Source organism: Mus caroli, chromosome 10 (assembly GCF_900094665.2).
Source record: "Mus caroli chromosome 10, CAROLI_EIJ_v1.1, whole genome shotgun sequence".
Classification (NCBI taxonomy): domain Eukaryota; kingdom Metazoa; phylum Chordata; class Mammalia; order Rodentia; family Muridae; genus Mus; species Mus caroli.
In genome coordinates this window covers 66,911,084-66,929,589 of record NC_034579.1, presented here as the reverse complement: position 1 = coordinate 66,929,589, position 18,506 = coordinate 66,911,084, and the positions used below count along the sequence as shown (strand labels likewise).

At 38.5% G+C, this 18,506-nt stretch overlaps 1 long non-coding RNA gene across 1 annotated transcript in view; it reads left to right on the top strand.

Moving 5' to 3' along the window:
- Positions 1 to 12,828, top strand: part of LOC110302793 — a 48,190-nt gene extending 35,362 nt beyond the window's left edge. Inside the window, exons 2-4 of the long non-coding RNA XR_002378841.1 lie at positions 3,549 to 3,664; positions 7,802 to 8,037; positions 11,410 to 12,828. This is a non-coding gene — a long non-coding RNA (uncharacterized LOC110302793). The remainder of the gene's footprint in view (positions 1 to 3,548; positions 3,665 to 7,801; positions 8,038 to 11,409) is intronic.
- The last annotated feature ends 5,678 nt before the right edge of the window (positions 12,829 to 18,506 follow it).

The window sequence follows — 18,506 nt, the reverse complement described above, 5'->3', positions numbered from 1 at the left end:
GAAGGAGAAGGAGAAGGAGAAGGAGAAGGAAGAAGAAGAAGAAGAAGAAGAAGAAGAAGAAGAAGAAGAAGAAGAAGAAGAAGAAGAAGAAGAAGAATAGAGGAGTAGAGGCCAGCCATGAACATGTGGAGAGAGAGGGGAGAGGAATGGGGAGAGAAGGGATAGAGAGGAAGAACAAGAGGAGAAGAGAAGAGGACTTGAGCATATTATTAAATTGATACCTACATTGTCTATCATTTAGCCTTACGTGGAGCTGGTACACCCAAAATTGTCCTTCTTTCTGGCTCTAAATCCAATTTAATTTGAGACTTTGTTATGCCATGAATGTTTTTGTCTCTTAGTTTTATTTCAAAGCCCTAAAACCCAGTCTGGTGGTATTAGAAGGTAGGGTTTTGGAGGTAATCATTGTCAAATCAACTCTTGTGAAGTAGCCTCAGCAACACGATAACAGACCAGGCTTCTCTTCACAGGATTTGGAAGCTATAGATAGGCTCATATCTAGAATTAAGCCTATTAGCCCCTTGGTCTTGAACTTCCAGCTTTGAAAACTATAATAAATAAGTGTCTGTCATTTGAGTGACCTGGAATATAATGATATTTCATTATCACAAGCCCCAGATGACTAATGCAGCTCTGAAGAAAGAGACGCTAGAAATCCAGCACACTACAACACTACAGGTTGGAAGATCACATCCAAAAATCATTTAACTATTTACATCTTCTCCATTTACCTTACTAAATTAAAGAAGTGTGTGCTTTAATCAAGCTTTCTAAATGAGCACATTCTCCCCGAAGAAGTAATTAATTACCCATGAATGTTAATTATGTTCGGCAAGTTAATTTTCACCCAGGATTGCTTTGCATAAGAGATCTGAAGTTGATAGATCATCTACCACTTGGAAGGCCACCTGTGCTAACTGAATCAGTCTTGAAGATAGATCCCAAGGCTGGGACACAAGGTCGTGGTGAGTTCCATAAGTAAGACTAGAGCTTATAGTCAGTACAATATGCTGAGGTGAGCTTCACTGTAGAGTAAGGTCTAGCTTAGATCATTCTGACCTGATTTTTGAGACAGTTTTTAATTTTTGCCTGAATTTATGTCCCATAAACTTTATTAAATAATTTCTGTAATGATTACTTAATGCAGTCATCCACTTTCCCAATTAAATAAAATTTTATTTGCTTATTTTTCTGTTCAAGTAGATATTTGTCACATGTATAACAATTGTAAATTGGGTATGTTGACTCTATAGAGGGAGTCCACAATAATAGTTCAAAGAAGTCCCATTTTCATTTACTTCCAGATATGATATAATTCTGCCTGGACTTCAGTATATTTATGAGAAGGGAGAACTCTGTTGAGATTTCACACAATGAAAAACAAGACAATATATGCTCCTTGAATTTAAGCACTCATAAGAAGATAGCTTTTCACTCAATATAATTTTTCCTTAACAGATTTTAGTCTTAGCATCTGTTGTTGGAGGTACCGGTAGAGGCAGGCCTAAGCTTTCCAGGAAGCAAGTAAGCTATAAAGTTTAACATCCTACCCAAACTGCAAATCCACATTGTTCATGAACACAGTCTTCCAACTTCTAAAGCATGGTGGGATCTGAAACTTCACACCCATGTCTCCAAACCACACCTCTTTAGCGATGCCAGGATTGAGTGAGCTGGAGCAGATATGCTTAGTATCTGTCAGATACAGAATTTTCCAATTTCTGGGTAAGTTAGATTAAACCTATTACCATGCATAGTGGTAGACTGGCTGGCTATTCCTTAAAGGAACTCATACCTACCATGGATGCTCTTTAGATGCCTATGGAAGCATTTGCTGGTAATCACCATCTTGGTGGTTACCCTGTTCAAGAAAATCAGGGTTGAGGTCGTCCTGGTGATGATATCTTTTGAAGATGTCTGGGAAAATGCAATCTGTCTCTCCTCTACTCTTTATGATCAAGTTTGTTGCTAAGTTACTGCTACCAAGCAGATTACACGCACGTGAAGCTGACATTTTTAGGAAGTCATGGCTGATTTAAATAGAGCACAACAGAGCAAACCTGGCTCACTGATGACATCATTCACTGCTCAAAATAAGCCTGTGACAGCAGCAGCTACACTTCATTCTTTTCAATGGCTGGATATTCTATCACATGTATTTACCATACTTTGAGAGGTCTGTTTTTGTTTTTTTTTTCTTCCCTGTGGTCCTCTAAATGATAGATATTTCTTGTCCAAAACCTCAATCCATTTAATTTTCTAAACTAGACATAGAATTTAGAAATTACTGTTGCTTCCTTTGCAGCAAGAATCCAAGTGTACAAGGTCATACAAGGTATATTAAGTAGTCCATATATTTAGTCAGAATATAATCATATTAGGGATAAATATGACTTTAATCAATTTAGTATAAAAAGATGGCCACAATTTTCTACTTATTAAGAGGACAGATTAATTAACTACTAAACAAAAATTTGATGGTGTTTGTTCCAAAGGATACTTAAATTTACCATGTTGAAAAATCTATTACTTAGCGACCTGAGTCAAAACTTTCTGGTGTTACTGAATAATTGTGTAGTTTTAAGCAAACGAAGTAAAGTCATCAAACTTTCATTTAAAATGGAGGCTGACATTACTGAAATGGTATTTACATATAATGCTATTAATCATTTATCAATCTTACCCAACTTTAAATTTATGGTAAGTATTAAAAGAAATACTTAATCTTAAACCACAAGGACTTTTGTTAGAAAATATGCAAATATGAGTTATCATTCATATTTTAATAAATATAAATAGTGAATTATAGACTCAATAAAGAACATTAGAAGTAAGTTACTATGACTAAATTTATATATGTGTTACAAACTATAAATCTTATGTGTTAGTGATGTGTATACAGTCTTCACACGTCCCAGGGCAGATCAAGAAATGAAGCTGCCCCACATGTGGAGACAGGAAACACTTTTTTCCTGCCTCTAGGTGTTCTTCTTCCAAACTCCACCCCAGTTAAGAAGCATCCAGTAACAAAACTATTCAAGCTCCTATAATCCTGGTGTTTTCCTTTTCCTTCCTATTTCTGAACAAATTTTAACTTGAGGTTCTATAGTGCTTAGATTTTTGTGGCTAAAAGTTTGTTCAGGATAATCTTAAGATATGTCTGTCTATCTGCCTGTTTGTCTGTCTGTCTGTCTATCATATTTCTATCTGCCTAGCTATCTACATGTGTTGATGTATTGATGTATTTTTATTTTATTTTATTTTATTTTTCATGGTGATGGGAATTGAACTCAAGGACTTAAGTTTACACAACATACCTTATCAATGAGACATATCCACAGTCCCCTTCTATTTTCAGATACTTACAATAGGTATAAATTGGAGAAAACATTAAGACCTGATCTCATTCTAGAAGAAAGCTAGTGTTTGTGATTGAGTAGAAGTCCCTGACCATCTGACCCTATAACGTATATGGTTAATGTAGCAGTTACCCATGGAATATTCTCACAGATCACCACTGTCCACTGAAAAGTTTACTATTCCTGCAGGTGATTTGGTGCTGCTAAAGGCAGAGAAAGCCCTGAACACCAATTACATATCCCAATTCATCACTGCAGCATGATTGACAGGAGTTAAGAGGATGCTGGATGACTTTAATTACCAGGTCAGTGCTCAGCCCCACCCCACATTGAATATTTCCTGCTTAAAGGACACACAGCATATTTCCATTCATCCATCATCATTCAACTACTAAAGCTACAGGGCACATCTCTGGGATCATTACATTATGGTGGAAGAAAAGCATAATAAACAATTAGATTTACCTGCTCAGTACTTAATACACACACACAAAAGACTTGTCTGAATCTTTGGTCATTTTAAAAAGGAATCCATTGGTCTAATCTCCAGACAGCACTTATGTCAACCACTTAAGTTACCAAGCAAGTGAAACAGAATTTCCAGATGTGTATGTGCTTTTTCCGTGGAGATTTCTGCAGATGCTTGCCAAACAGCAGGACTGAAGCCAACCCCACAGCCTATCTCCAGACTCAACACTTGGTTGTCTCTAGCATGCAAATAACAGGTGTCACTTAGGAGCCTAATGAGTCATTAGTACAGTCCATCAGACGCCCACAGACAGCCTGCTGAGCCCTCGGCTGTGGCTGACAATCCTGCTGATGTAAAGAAAGCAGGGGAAGATGATTTTTCAGCAGGCTTTTATTGATGCTAAAGTTCAAAAGCCCAGAGAATTCTTCATTTATCACTAAAAATGAAATGGGGTACACCATAGACCACACAGCCCCATATCTGAATGTTTGAGCAAGTATTTTCAAGGCAGAAAAGGAGTCAGAGAACTAATAGCAAAGGGGTCCAAGCTCTCTGGGGAAGATTTTGTGGCTGAGCCATTCCTGTCATTTAGTGTCCTGATAGGAGTACAAATGGTTTCTCACAGTTAAAACTCCTCCATCTCTTTGTAATTTCTTTTTCTTGATGTTATTTTTGTCAGTTAGATAAGTAACATTTAAGATGATTTATGGAAATGTTAATGAAAATAAAACAAATAGAGTGTCTGACATAGGTGAACAGGTGAATGTATGTTTGTTATATTAACTGGGAATGAGGAGCTCTACTCTCTTAGGGACACAGATAGAGTCTATTATGAGTTAAATTTGAAATGGCAACTGCCACAGAGTTTGCAGGTTCTACACAAGCTTAGACACACATGGTAAGATGTAATCTCAGCTGCTTCCAACAGACTGGCCTGTGATATGTTTGTGGGACATTTTCTTGAGTACTGGTTGATATGGGAGGTTCCAGAGCACTGTGTCAGCAGCATCCTGTGGCAAGTGGTCCTAAGTTGTATAAGAAAGCAGCTGAGCAAGGCACGGGCAGCAAGCCAGTAAGCAGAAGTAGCAATTCCTCCTTGGTCTCTGCTTCAATTTCTGCCTCCAGCTCCCTGCCTTGTCTTCCACTGTTGACAGACTGTAGCCTGCAAGCTTTTATCTTCCATTTTTTTTTGTTTGACTGTAGACTATAGCCTGTAAGCTTTTATTATAGCAACAATGAAACCTAACTGGGGCAGTGCAATAGAATGGTGATAAGGATGGAGTGGAGATATGACAAGATGATAGAACATTTGCCTAAAATATAGGAAGCCCTAAATTTGGTTCCCAGCACTGTGACAGGCCCTGATGGTAGAAGACTGTAAGTCCAGCACTTGGAAAGTAGGGTGGGGAGAGAGTGATGGGAAGTTCAAGATGATCCACAGGTACCTAGAGCAAGCTGGGACACATGGACATATGAGAAGCTGCCTCATAGATAGATAGATAGATAGATAGATAGATGATAGGTGGATAGGTGAATAGATAGATAGATCGATAGACAGAGATAGATGATAGATGATAGGTGGATAGATGATTGATACATACATACATGCATACATACATGCATAATAGATGATAAATAAACAACTAGGTGATAAATACATACATAATAGATAGTTTAAAAGAAAGAAAAGATTGGGTGTCAAAATAATATACAAAAATAAAAGTGTGGGCTATTTATCATGTGTTTAGTGCAGTGAGAAACACTCCACAGACTTCTGAAGCTCTGTGACAATTTTAGTTAGGGAAGCTGTCACCACTCCAGAATTCTGACGTAAGGATGTAAACCAGCCTGTACAGAAGAACTATATTAGCACAGGGCATGTAACCCAGTAGCTCTGCCCTCAGAACAGAGGTTACCAACACTGTACTATAAACCTTGTGAGCTTGACCCCTTTGCATGGAAAGGTCATCGAGAGAAAATGGCATATCCTTCAGACAATATTCTATCTCCTGACCCTGATAGCTTACATTATTTATTAAATGAAAAAGCAGATACATCACTAGAAAAAAAAATACATATCTAAAAAGCAGAGGCAAAGAAGCAGATGCCAACCTCAGGTCAGAGAATTTAGTCAAAGAGCCGGGGGTTTCAGAAAACCACTCTTACAGGGAAGAGAAGGACAGTAAGACAATGTAATCTCAGAGAAGAAAAATGTTGAGAAGCGCCAATGACCTTGAAAAATACAAGAATCTTAGAGAAAGGACACCGTGTTTGTTTCAGCTGCTGTGGAACAAATTGTTCGTTCTACCTTGAGCCCAGGGGATAAGAGACAATCACAGCTGCTTTGAAGGCCTTACTGTGTTCAGGAAGAGAGGGTTGGCTGTAGAGAGGAAGCAGAAAAGGAATGGGATGTGCCTTTTAAAATGCTAATGTTGCATCTGCAAGCATCTTACTAAACATTATTTACCTCTTAATAACTACAGTTTTCCAGACTAAACTGAAAGAAAATTAGTTTAGTGTGGCAGAGCCAACCAGTGCCTAACCTGAATAATCAGATATTTCCGTAAACACAGAGACGTTTGTGCACAGCCCTGTTTCTGGTATATAATGAATGAGAGGCCACCTACTTGCTAGGCTTAGCTTCACTGTTGCAAATTACTGAAACACTTTGCATGAGGAGCACTTTGCATGAGGAAGAAAATCCAACCCTAGGCAGAAGATAGAAGTTCACACAGAGGAGAGAGGGACACAATGCAGAAAGGATTTGCATGCATTCTTGCACGGTCCTTGGTGATGTTATCGAGACAATTCAAGGAGCACCTTCAAAATGGATATCGACGGTCAGATGGCACAGATGACAACACCCATGCTTAAATAAATACCATGGCTTCCTAAGGTAATCAAATTCCTTACCAGTTAACAAAAGTGTAACTTTTCACATCAACATCTAACTTGGAAAGGGAGTAAAGAACACTCATTGCAAGTCTACACAAAAATCCAGCCAGGCCATTATCCTGACTTCACCAAACAGTGTCTGCCCTCTCGTGGCATGGCTTGTGTGTGCCATTCACAGCATGATGTAGTTAACATTTTCCAAGCCCAGTTTGATTCCCTTGAGTTTCTTAGTTTCCTGCTGTAATTCTAACACACTCTCTTCTAGTTGTAAACGAATCTCCTTGGATTAAGAACTTTCTTTTCCCTGTACTTTCAGCAATGACATTCTTTCAGAAGAACAAAGTCAAATAGTCCTGAAATAAGGCATTTAAACTCAATCATGGTTTGGAAGATAGTATGCAACATTTAAGAAACAGCAAAAATAATAAACAATTATCTACAACTCATATCTAATGAGTTAAATAAAAATTACTGACCTCTCACCTCTGCTTACTGCTTTAAGGAAGTGGAATCAATTGACATGATTTGGTTATTTTAATAATTGTAGTAAGTTGATTAATAGGCAAACATTATTTGTATACTTTAATATGTAAATTTGCTATGATATAATAAAATAATTTCATTTTTAGCTCCAAAGAAAGCTGAGGTTATTTTGTTTGTACATTTTATTTTCTCTATTATAGTAGATTTTTCATAAAGACATTGCCACGTAAACCTGAACAGAACTTTAAAATTTAAAGTGCCATCGATCAACTAATGGATTATGCTTGATAGGATATGCTATCATTTAAAAATATCATTATTGTGGAAAGCTTTTGAAGGAATTTTATCTGGACATACTGTGCATTACGTTATAAAGGTGAAAGTGGGCTAAGAACATATATTTAGTCCTTAGAAAATATCAATAACCCAGTAAAGACTTTCAATCTTTTTTGCTCTATGCAGTTTTCACAATTATTGTGTGGCTAGAGTTATTCTTATTTTTGTTGTGGAACATCAGTGTGCTGGCTAACACTGTGAAGTTACTGGGATTTAGAAATCACCAGAAGACAATCTTCTGAACATATTTTTGATAGAGTTTCTAGACTGAGTTAATTGAGATGGAAAGACCCACCCTAATCGTGAGCAACAGTGTGTTACAGCCTGAGGTCCAGGAAAGAATAAGAAGAATATGGGAAACTGAAGACCAGTATTCACTGCTCATTTATTGATTTTATTCAATACCTTGTGTTCCTGACTCTTCACTACCCCCACCCAATGGAAAGTACCTTCAAACTGTGAACACAAGTAAACTCCTTAATTGCTTCCTGACAGGTATATAGTTACAAAAATAAGAAAAGTAATTAATACACTGAACCCTTCACAAGATTAAATGAAACTTCCCCACTCAATGATTAATAAGGTGTGGGCTTTTCCATATTTATGAGATAATTGGTGTTTCAATTTGGTCTGCTACAACATATAATCACAGACTTGTCAAGTTAAGAAAAAACAAATAACTATTTCTTCAAGTTCTGCATACTGTACAACCAAGGTCCAAGTACCCTCATATCACCTGTCAGAGGAGAGTCTGCTATTACTTTGGTGGTCACCCTGATTTCCTTTGCACTCTTGTAGAGAAGAACAGAAAAGCAATGTCCCCGTTCCCTGATCTCTTGATATACAGAGGTTAATCACCCTTTTGAGGACTTCCCCTTCATAACTGCCATCTCTGCAGAGGCCAACTTCCCAGAACTACATCAGGGATAAAGGGTGCAGCAAACAAAATTTGTGAAGTCACAGTAACTGGTAGGATAGTTCTTATGGTATCCTTTTGATCAAGTATTTCCTTTCAACAGCTTCATGAATGGAAGCAGTCAGATTACACTCAAATGCCCAGTGGAGACTATTAGTGAGAGAGTTTGGGCAGCTTGTGAAATCAGTCCTCTTGGTTAAAAATCTGAATGATATCACCCATCCTCATGGATCAGTAGGTGTAAAATAGTAAAAATGGCCATCGTACGACAAGCAATCTGCAGGCTCAATGAAATCCCCATAAAAAATTCCAACGCAATTCTTCACCTATTTCTAAAGGACAACCCCAGCATCATATGAAAAAACAAACAAACAAACAAAGCAACAAAACAAACAGGCAGGCAAACAAACAGAAAACAGGATAGCTAAAACAATCCCAAACAATAAAAGAAGTACTGGAAGTTTCACAATGCCTGCTTTAAAGTTGTACTACAGAGCAATTGTCATAAATTCATCATAATATTAGCCTAAACACAAACATTTTAATTACTGGAATGGAATTGAAGACCCATACATAAATCCACACACTCAAGAATACCTGGTTGTTTACAAGCAAACCAGAAATACACACTGAATAAAAGACAGCATCTTCAACAAATGGTGCTTATCAAACCTGATGACTGCACCAAGATGAATGAAAATAGATTCATACTTATCATCCTATACAAAACTCAACTCCAAATGCATCAAAGATGGAAAATAATGGATACACTAGATCTTATAGAAGAGAAAGTGAGGAATATCCTTGTACTCATTGGCATAGGAGAAGACTTTCTGAGTGGAGCACAATTAGTACACACACTAAAAAAAAAATTAATAAATGGGACCTCATAAAACTGAGACCCTTCAGGAAGGCTAAGGACACTCCCTTTTGGACAAAGTGTCAGCCTTCAAAATGAGAAAAGAATTTTACCAACTCCACACCTGATGGAGGGCTAATATCCAACATATATGAAGAGCTCAAGAAACTAGGCATCAAAATACCAAATAATCCAATTTAAATAGACTGCAGATGTCAACAGAACTCTCAAGAATCTGTATGATGGTAGATGTACATTATATAGATACCTATTCTACTAGTTACTTCTCTGCTGTTCTGACAGAATTACCCTGACACCTGCAACTTAGAGAAGAATAGTTTATTTTGGCTTGTAGTTCCAGAGGGATAGCTGTCATGCTATCATGGCAAGGACATAATGATAACAGCAGCTTGGGGCTGGCCTGGTGGGCAGAAAGCAGAGTGATTACATTTACACAGGATGCAGATACAGAACAGGACGTTGAAACAAGCTCTAAAAAACCTCAGTGCCCAAAGGGTTGTATCGCTCTACCTTCTAAATGGTCCATATTGTTTCCAGGGAGCTCCACAAATACCAGACCAAATATTCAAATATAGGAACCTTTGGGAGGAGAGATTTCTTGTTCAAAGTACCACATTAATGTTGTGTAACTTTAATTGTGAACTGCTCCTATGTTTTTAATTGTGGTTTGCATTTCTAAAGGTGTGAGAGACAGGAAGACTACCTCATAAGTAAATTGAGTCCAGAGGGAAAAAAAACCTGAACGTGAAATACTCTCTTAGAAAGTCTGTTTATCCCCATGTTCACTTGCAAGCATAGCTGTGAAGGGATTTAGGTGAACACATTAACCTTGGCAGGGCAAAGCCAGTGTAGTGTTGCACAGGAGTGTGCATGTTTGTGTAGTTACTGGAATTCCTGTTGGTCTTTCATAGCACATTCAAATATGGAAATATAGAACTGACACCTGTATTGCATTAAGAACCAATAAGTCATCTAAGTAACTTTGGCAGGAATGTCGAAAATAAGTACAGAGAATTAGAAATGTATTTAGAAAGAGAATGCCTGAGTGCCTTCCAGTCCTGAAACAGTGATTAACAGAAGAAATTGCTTTTAGAGCTTGGAAGGATTTGAAATATCACCATTAATGTCTGACTTGGATTTTTACTCCAGAAACAAAATATATTCTGGAACAAGGCAGTCCCAGGAAATCATTCCTGGTTACTGATTATTTGAAGGACAGGTCCCAGTCTTGGAATTGTTACTGCTTAGAAGTACTTTAGCTCTTACTCGTGAGCAGCCTGAACTGAAAAATTGTGAGGAGTGGGTGTGGCAGCAGTCCCAAGATGGCACCCAGGACTGCAGCCAAGTCTTATGACTTGCACCTGACTTCCTCATACACCTGAAAATAAGCCACATCCACTGGGTGAACTGCACAGGTGCACCATGATGCAAGATTGGACCATATGACCAATGATGATTGTATTGGCTAATTTTGTGTCAACTTGACACAGCTGGAGTTATCACAGAGAAAGGAGCTTTAGTTGAGGAAATGCCTCCATGAGATACAACTGTAAGGCATTTTCTCAATTAGTGATCAAGGGGGAAAGGCCCCTTGTGGGTAGGACCATCCCTGGGCTGGGTAGTCTTGGGTTCTATAAGAGAGCAGGCTGAGCAAGCCAGGGGAGGCAAGCCAGTAAAGAACATCCCTCCATGGCCTCTGCATCAGCTCCTGCTCCCTGACCTGTCTGAGTTCCAGTCCTGACTTCCTTTGGTGATGAACAGCAGCATGGAAGTGTAAGCCGAATAAACCCTTTCCTCCCCAACTTGCTTCTTGGTCATGATGTTTGTGCAGGAATAGAAACCCTGACTAAGACAATGATTCTGGCCAATGAACTGCTGTTACATGAACTGAGCTGATGGGGCATGGTTGAGAGGATATATAAGGGATTGCGATTGGGGGGCGGGTGGTTGTTGTTTTTTACTAGAGAGATTGATTTCTGGAGAGAGATTCATGCGTGATGTTGAAAGGTTCCTGAATAAACTGCTTTGAGAAGAACGTAGTGTTGTCGCTCTTTTCTGCTGCTAGGAATAGGAAGCAACAAATGGTGGCCTATACGGGGAGACGTTCAGAACTCATCCAGTCAGGGCAGCTAGCTGGTAAGGTTCCCCAGTAAGTGGGACAATTTAAGTTCTCACATTGAGACGATAAGTTTCCCAGTTTTGGGACAATTTAAGGTTCCCGGTTTTGGGATAAGTTGCACCAAGCACCATGGGGACTTGAGGTTTGCAGAGGAACAGGGAGTTTTAACAAAAGTGGTTTTGCTGGACTGGAAGTTAGTGAGAAATTTCATAGAAGATAGAGAAAGATGTGGTGCAGAACTCCAGAGAGGTAATGAGGCACAGAATCAGGTAAGAGAGGAGCACTCTCAATTGGTTTGGTCGAGAGGGTCTGTTTGTGTTTCCCTAGGATCACCGACAACAACTGCTGTGGGTCCCAGAATGGCTGACGAGAGCAATTCAGGGCAAGCAGAATGATGAGGACTTGGATGTTCCTGTGGCTGGGAATGCTCCCGCTAGTGAGAACTGAACAGCTACGTTGAGGAATTATGTCTGTGTTCCCAAAACCCATGCCATTGACGCATTCAGCGCCAGTGTTTCCTTGATTCTTTACATCTAATGCTTCGCTACAATTGCCTTTTTTTTTTAACCATGGGATGAAGAGATAACTCCAGTCAGGAATCTATGCAGCTTCAGCTAAAGGGATTGTTGTGTTTTCAGATGATTCAAAATATTTCACAGATGAGTGATTGTGTTCAGCTGTATCTATTAAAGCTAATGCTACCAGGATTCGAGGGGTGTTGCCTGCCAGGATATCCAAGGGTGATGGCATTATATGCTCCTAACCTAGATGGGCCCCCTCTTTTTGATAGGAGTGTTTCTGATTCCCTTCCATCTTGAGAAGTGAAGAATTATTTTTCCTTTTCCCCTTATATAGGTACAGTCCATAATGGTTCCTTTTCAGGGTATAAGTGGACATATCAAAATCCAGCTCAAGTAGGAGCTAGTAATCCTTTTAATGTATGGTTGTTATGTGGGGTGAATGGTAGTTGCACTGATCTTTCCCTCTTACGCATGGTGGCAGGAGGGACCTGGAACAATGCAAATTTCTATTGGAATGGTTCTGATGTCTTTGAAACTTCTGTATTTCAATTTGCTGGAGGACAGAATGTTTCTTTTCAGGCTACACCTGTTTGTATGTGGCCTCCTTTTGTGTTTATTGTCTATAATGGTAGCTATGAGAATAATGTTGTTAGTTGTAGTAGTGATATTTGTTATTATAGTATGTGCTGGAATGCATCTGAATATCATTTGGCTGTTGTGACTAGGATGCCTTGCTTTGTACCTTTGCCTGTTCAAGTTACTTTGTTTACAAACTGCCACGGCTGTGAATAATTTATCCACGGGTGTTGCAGAAGCTGAGTCTTTGTGCAGTTGAGATAAATGCATGTCCATAACAGGATGAATGATTTGTTTAAAATTTTAAATTGATCCATGTCGTTTTATCTATCTACCTATCTACCTATCTACTCAACAAAATTATATATATATATATATGTGTATATATATATATATATACTTATAGTTATGTTATATAAATGTATATGTATATGTGTATATATATATATATATATTGTTGATTTTATTGTACTGATCCTCTCTGGCTTTCATTATTCTATTCTTTCCATAATCTATCATTTTCTCACCCATTTATCCATTAATATATACCTCCGTTTCTTCTTCCTTAATATCAATTTTCTACTGCTTTTAATTTTGCCTAGATAGACTGTTGGTTTGATTTGCATTTATGAAGACCTGGTGAGATTGAAGGTATGGACAAACACTTTATCCATTGGAATCTGTCATCTTGTCAGCTTTATGACTAATACTCTCTGTCTGAGGTTCTGATCTGTGAACAGGCAGAACTTTATGATCTTTGCTCTTACCATTAGCTGACTGTGATTTGGTTGTGATTGAAGTATTTGGTTGTGATTGGTTTGTGATTCCCTGTTTTTCTTCATTTATGAGTTAGAACCTGATTTATTGAGCATTGCACTGTCTAAATTTCTTTAAGTACTCAAAGAAATGAGGAGAGAGCCATTGTGCTGGACATCTCTCATAGAAACTTGTAACCCCATGAGGGATGCAAATTCAGAGATGCTCATGTGGCTGCTAGGGAGCCAGAATACTGAGTGGTCATATGACCTTGCGTCTGACTACCTCCTGAGCACCTTCTCTCTAGGCACTATAGTCAGACCACCTAGCTGCTAATGTCACATTACATGTGTAGTAGCTGCCACACTACAACATAAACTAGGGAGAAAATGACTTCCTACTCATAGATGCTCCTCAGATTTGCAAACAGCAGGAAGCCTCCACCTGTGAATGAAACTCATCAATAATATATGTTGAGGAGTAAGTCCTAGCCACTCACATCTCAGAATTACATCAAATACACTTGTCAGGCTTACCATTGTGGCTTAATTATGGAAGCCACCAGGAACCCATGACATTCATCTTTCACACAGTCACATTCAAGAACACATCCATTCATCTTACTTTTAAATCAATAGTTCATCTTATAAACTATTATTTCAATGGTTATTCTGCCACACAGCTTCCTCAATCCTTTCTCTTCTCTCCTTAGTGGTGAGAAGAGTCAATGTCCCTGGCCTCTGATTACTGAGTCATTTCACATCTCTAAGACTCATTTCATGAGGTCATTAAGGGACACTTATTACTGAAGTGATTATGGGGCATATTTGAATTATAAACTTGCAAATTTCCATTTTGTACAAATTAGCTCTTCTGCAGAAATTAAGGCAGAGATGGTGCCTTTGATTGATGTTAAGTTTTCCTAAGAATCTTCAGGACCTATCTCAGCAGTGATTCTGGTTTTTAAAACTAGATTTTGGAAATGTTGAGCCTTTAAGTACTTTTGATACCCGTTTTCCTCTGAGCATTATTCATGTGCCCTTAGATTAACACTAGACAAAATAAAATTATTTAAGAGTATATTGACTTTTAAAAATGTTTTATTAATAGAGTTTATGAGGGTCTATGGCATTTCGGGTAGGTGATCTATATCTGCCTAAAACTGTAGATATGTACAATTATTTATCTCCTTCTGGACTGAAATAACTCAGTGAGCACATAGCAAAGAATAGTAGAGCTGTGATATCTTGATATTTCTTTATATCCACAATGAAGGGTAATTATAAATCAAGTCCTTTGTGATGTCAGCTTCACTCAGAATGTATGTTTTAAGTCAAGTCTATGTTTAATTGTTTTCTTTAGGGATCACTGCTTTCCTAAGACATTCACAAAAACAAGACCTTTAATGTATCAGAAATAGTAAGTACCAAGTAATAGAGGTAGACCCTCACTGAATTTGACTATGTAATCAGGAGAATGGAATCCTAAAAAGGTTTCTAATAGGAATCTCTACTGTATACCTCTAATCATCCATAGTGTGTGTCAGCAAGCCTTCCTGTAACAGATTTTCTGTGTGTGTGTCTGTTGTGTGTGTGTGTGTGTATCTCTGTGTGTATGTGTGTGTTTCTGTGTCTGTGCATATCTCTCTCTCTCTGTGTCAGTGTCTCTGTTGTGTGTGTGTATGTGTATATGTGTGTGTTTCTGTGTCTGTGCATATCTCTCTCTCTCTGTGTCAGTGTCTCTGTTGTGTGTGTGTATGTGTATATGTGTGTGTTTCTGTGTCTCTGTGTGTGTCTCTTTTGCTTTCTCTCTTTGTATGTGTGTGTTTATACTTTTTGACCTATACAACTTGGACAATTCAATTCATTATAACATAAGAGTAATACTAAACTACATGTAAGTGAGTTGGCACTAGAAGAAAAACAAAAAAGTATATAAAAAAATAAAATGATAATCAAGCAAAAGTGTGACTGTAGATACCTGACACAAAGATTGGAGCTGAATTATCAAAATGATATCTAAGATATAAGAATAGAGGCAGATGTGTTTCTTTGAAACATAATAACAGAAGTGATAAAAAGTTTTAAAATCTTAACATGAAAACATTAAGCAAATATAATTTTTTAAAAAATTTAAAAACCTAGGAGGAGTTGTAAATTTCCTTTCTCAGAAAAGACTAGAGTCAATGCAAACTTACTTAGCACTCAAGGGTTATATCACAGAGTCAAGCCACAGCCAGGAAGGGGGTTGTTGGTTGGATGGTTGTTTTTAGCTCATGGTGGTTAAGCATGACTAAAGCATTAACTGAGGCAAGCTAAAAGAAAGGAAATATCACTAACCTCCCACAACCAGAGATTCACGGTCTATAAAAATCAATCGGTTTCAAATCAGTAACCCCATTTTGGAAGGATAAAATTAGGAGACCCATACTTCATAATCTCAAAATTTTCTCAAAAGGCTCCAGGAATCCAATAGCTATTGGCAAGATGACAAAGACTTGGATGGGATTTCCTGGGCTCCCCTGAATGTTGGTCTGTGGGTCTTTTCATCTGCTCCTTTCATGGGTCTCAAATTGGAATAGTCATTAACTAATGACTCCAAGTTCTTCAAGTTCTGCACCACCTTCATCCCAGTACATCTTGCAGGCAAGACAAAGTGTAGATTGAAGATTTTGTGGATAGATTGGTGTCCCAGTCCCTCTAGTGGAAACCTTGCTTGGTCACAGAAGATGGTTGGTTCAGGGCCTGGATCCTTCATTCCTGGAAGTTTTTGCTAGGGTCACTTTCTCAGAATCAAGGACACCACAAGAACATGTCTCACAGAATTAACTTACCAGAGCTCATAGAGGCTCACAGAGAGTGACATGACAACAAGAGAGGCTATATGGGTCTGACCTAGGTGTTTTGCACATATGTTGTTGCTGTGTAGCTTGGTATTCTTCTGGGACTCCTAACACTGGGAGCGAGGCCTGTTTGTGATGCTTTTGCCTGCTTTGGGACCCTTTTCCTTCTACTGAGTTACCTCATCCAACATTGGATTTAAACCTAGTCTGATTGCATGTTGTTATGCCATGTTTGGTTGATATCTCTGGGAAGGGGGTCTGGGAGGGGAGAAAGGAAGAGAAATTGCAGCTAGGATTCAATATATGAGAGAAAAATAAATAAATTGGAAAAAGACCAACAGCCTCTCCCACCAACACCACACAAGAGTAATGAACAAAAGGGGTATTTTTCATTCCTGAATTTGGCAACAAGCCACTAACGTTTAATTCAAATCATTTCTATCTTATTGAAAAGTGAGTGGCCCTTGGGTCATTATAAAGTATAATAAAGCTTTGTAAGTATTCATTCATTTAACAAAATAACAAAAGATTTTACTCTAATAAACGTTGCATTTTCTTATGCTAATAGTTTTAAAACATACACACACACTAGAAAAAAATATTTTTACCTTTGTAGGAGAGGCAAGTCTTTCTTTTGGGCTTCTTTGCTACTATTTCAATTTTTATGCATACATCTGTCATATGCCAACCCTCCCAGAACTGGAAATGAGAGACTCTTAATAGTCATTATGCAAATGTTCTGAAGAGAACTTCTCTCTTCATAAATACTGTAATTGTGCTACTCTCTACTCAGTGAATGGCTACAAGTGCTACTCCTTAGTTTAGCCCATCTTGATTCCTGTCACTTTCTTACCTTACAAGAAAACTAACCTTTAACCTTTATCCTTTACCTCACCTCCTTTCATGCTTTGCTTAGTAAGATGATGATGATGGTGGTGCTGCTGGTGGTGGTGATGATGATGATATGAGTGAGGTTGAATTAGCCCAGAAACAAACCAATATGTCTATGTCTAATGCTTAAATGAGGACAGGGACTATAATGGGGAAAGACAGAGTTCAGCAAACGCTGAACAGGATTCACCCAAAGAGAGCAGAATCTTTCCCCACTCCGACTAGTGATACCCAGTCCCACCTTAGAGAAGAAATAACTCAAGGCTTACAAAGATGCAGGCAAAGAATTAAAGCTCTCCTACAGGGAAACATGAAGTTCAACTTGGCCTGATGACTTTTGCAAACATCTTGATGGTTAATATAAGACAGGAAAAAAATAGCAAAAGTATAATTCCACAGAGATAGAATGCTTAGGTTCGGGAATTTCTCAGAGGCAGAGCTTGTTAATAAGGTTAAAGAGCAATGAAGAGAAGGTTAAGCTCTCATTCTTGCCTCCCTCACGAGTATAGCACAAAGCTCACTCTGCAGAAGGTGGTAAGCAGGAAATCCCTCAAGGCCATCTGCCTGACACATGCTCATGCACGACACACTTGTTCTAATCACTATAAGGTTTAAACATGGAATGATCTGGTGGAGCATAAAGATTTAGTCCAGGTAAACAAATTTCCAATCTTTCCTAGAGCTGAAGCTCACGTAGACTCATGAAGTGTCTTAGGGTTTCTATTTCTGCACAAACCATCATGACAAAGAAGCAAGGTTGGGAGGAGAGGTTTTTTTTTTTTTTTTTTTTTTTCAGCTTACACTTCCACATTGCTGTTCATCACCAAAGGAAGTCAGGACTGGAACTCAAGCCAGTCAGGAAGCAGGAGCTGATGCAGAGGCCATGGAGGGATGTTCCTTACTGTCTTGCTTCCCCTGGCTTGCTCAGCCTGCTCTCTTATAGAACCAAGACTACCAGCCCAGGGATGGCACCACCCACAATGGGTCCTTCCACCATTGATCACTAATTGAGAAAATGCCTTACAGCTGGATCCCATGGAGGCATTTCCTCAAGGGAGGCTCCTTTCTCTGTGATAACTCCAGCTGTGTCAAGTTGACACCCAAAACCAGCCAGTACACATAGGTTCAGTTCAAAGCCTCCTTGGAATCTACTGTTATTTTCTGAGTTTCGAATCCAATCAGAGTTGTGGGATGAAAGCTACAAAGGACAGCTTAAGAAACACTAGACTCTATACAAAACTGCCTGGGACCTCAGAAAAGAAACTGCTTATTTTCTACCAATAAACTAGTTTTGTTCAATTGTATGCAATCTAATGTAGTCCAATCTAATCTAATAACTAATCATCTAGTCTAACCTGGTACCAGACTGTTATAAGAAACCACGTATTTAACATCGCACCTAAGTTCAAAGGTGAGTTCTTATGGCTTCATTGAATTCAATCCACTTTTGTTCCTTTTCTGAG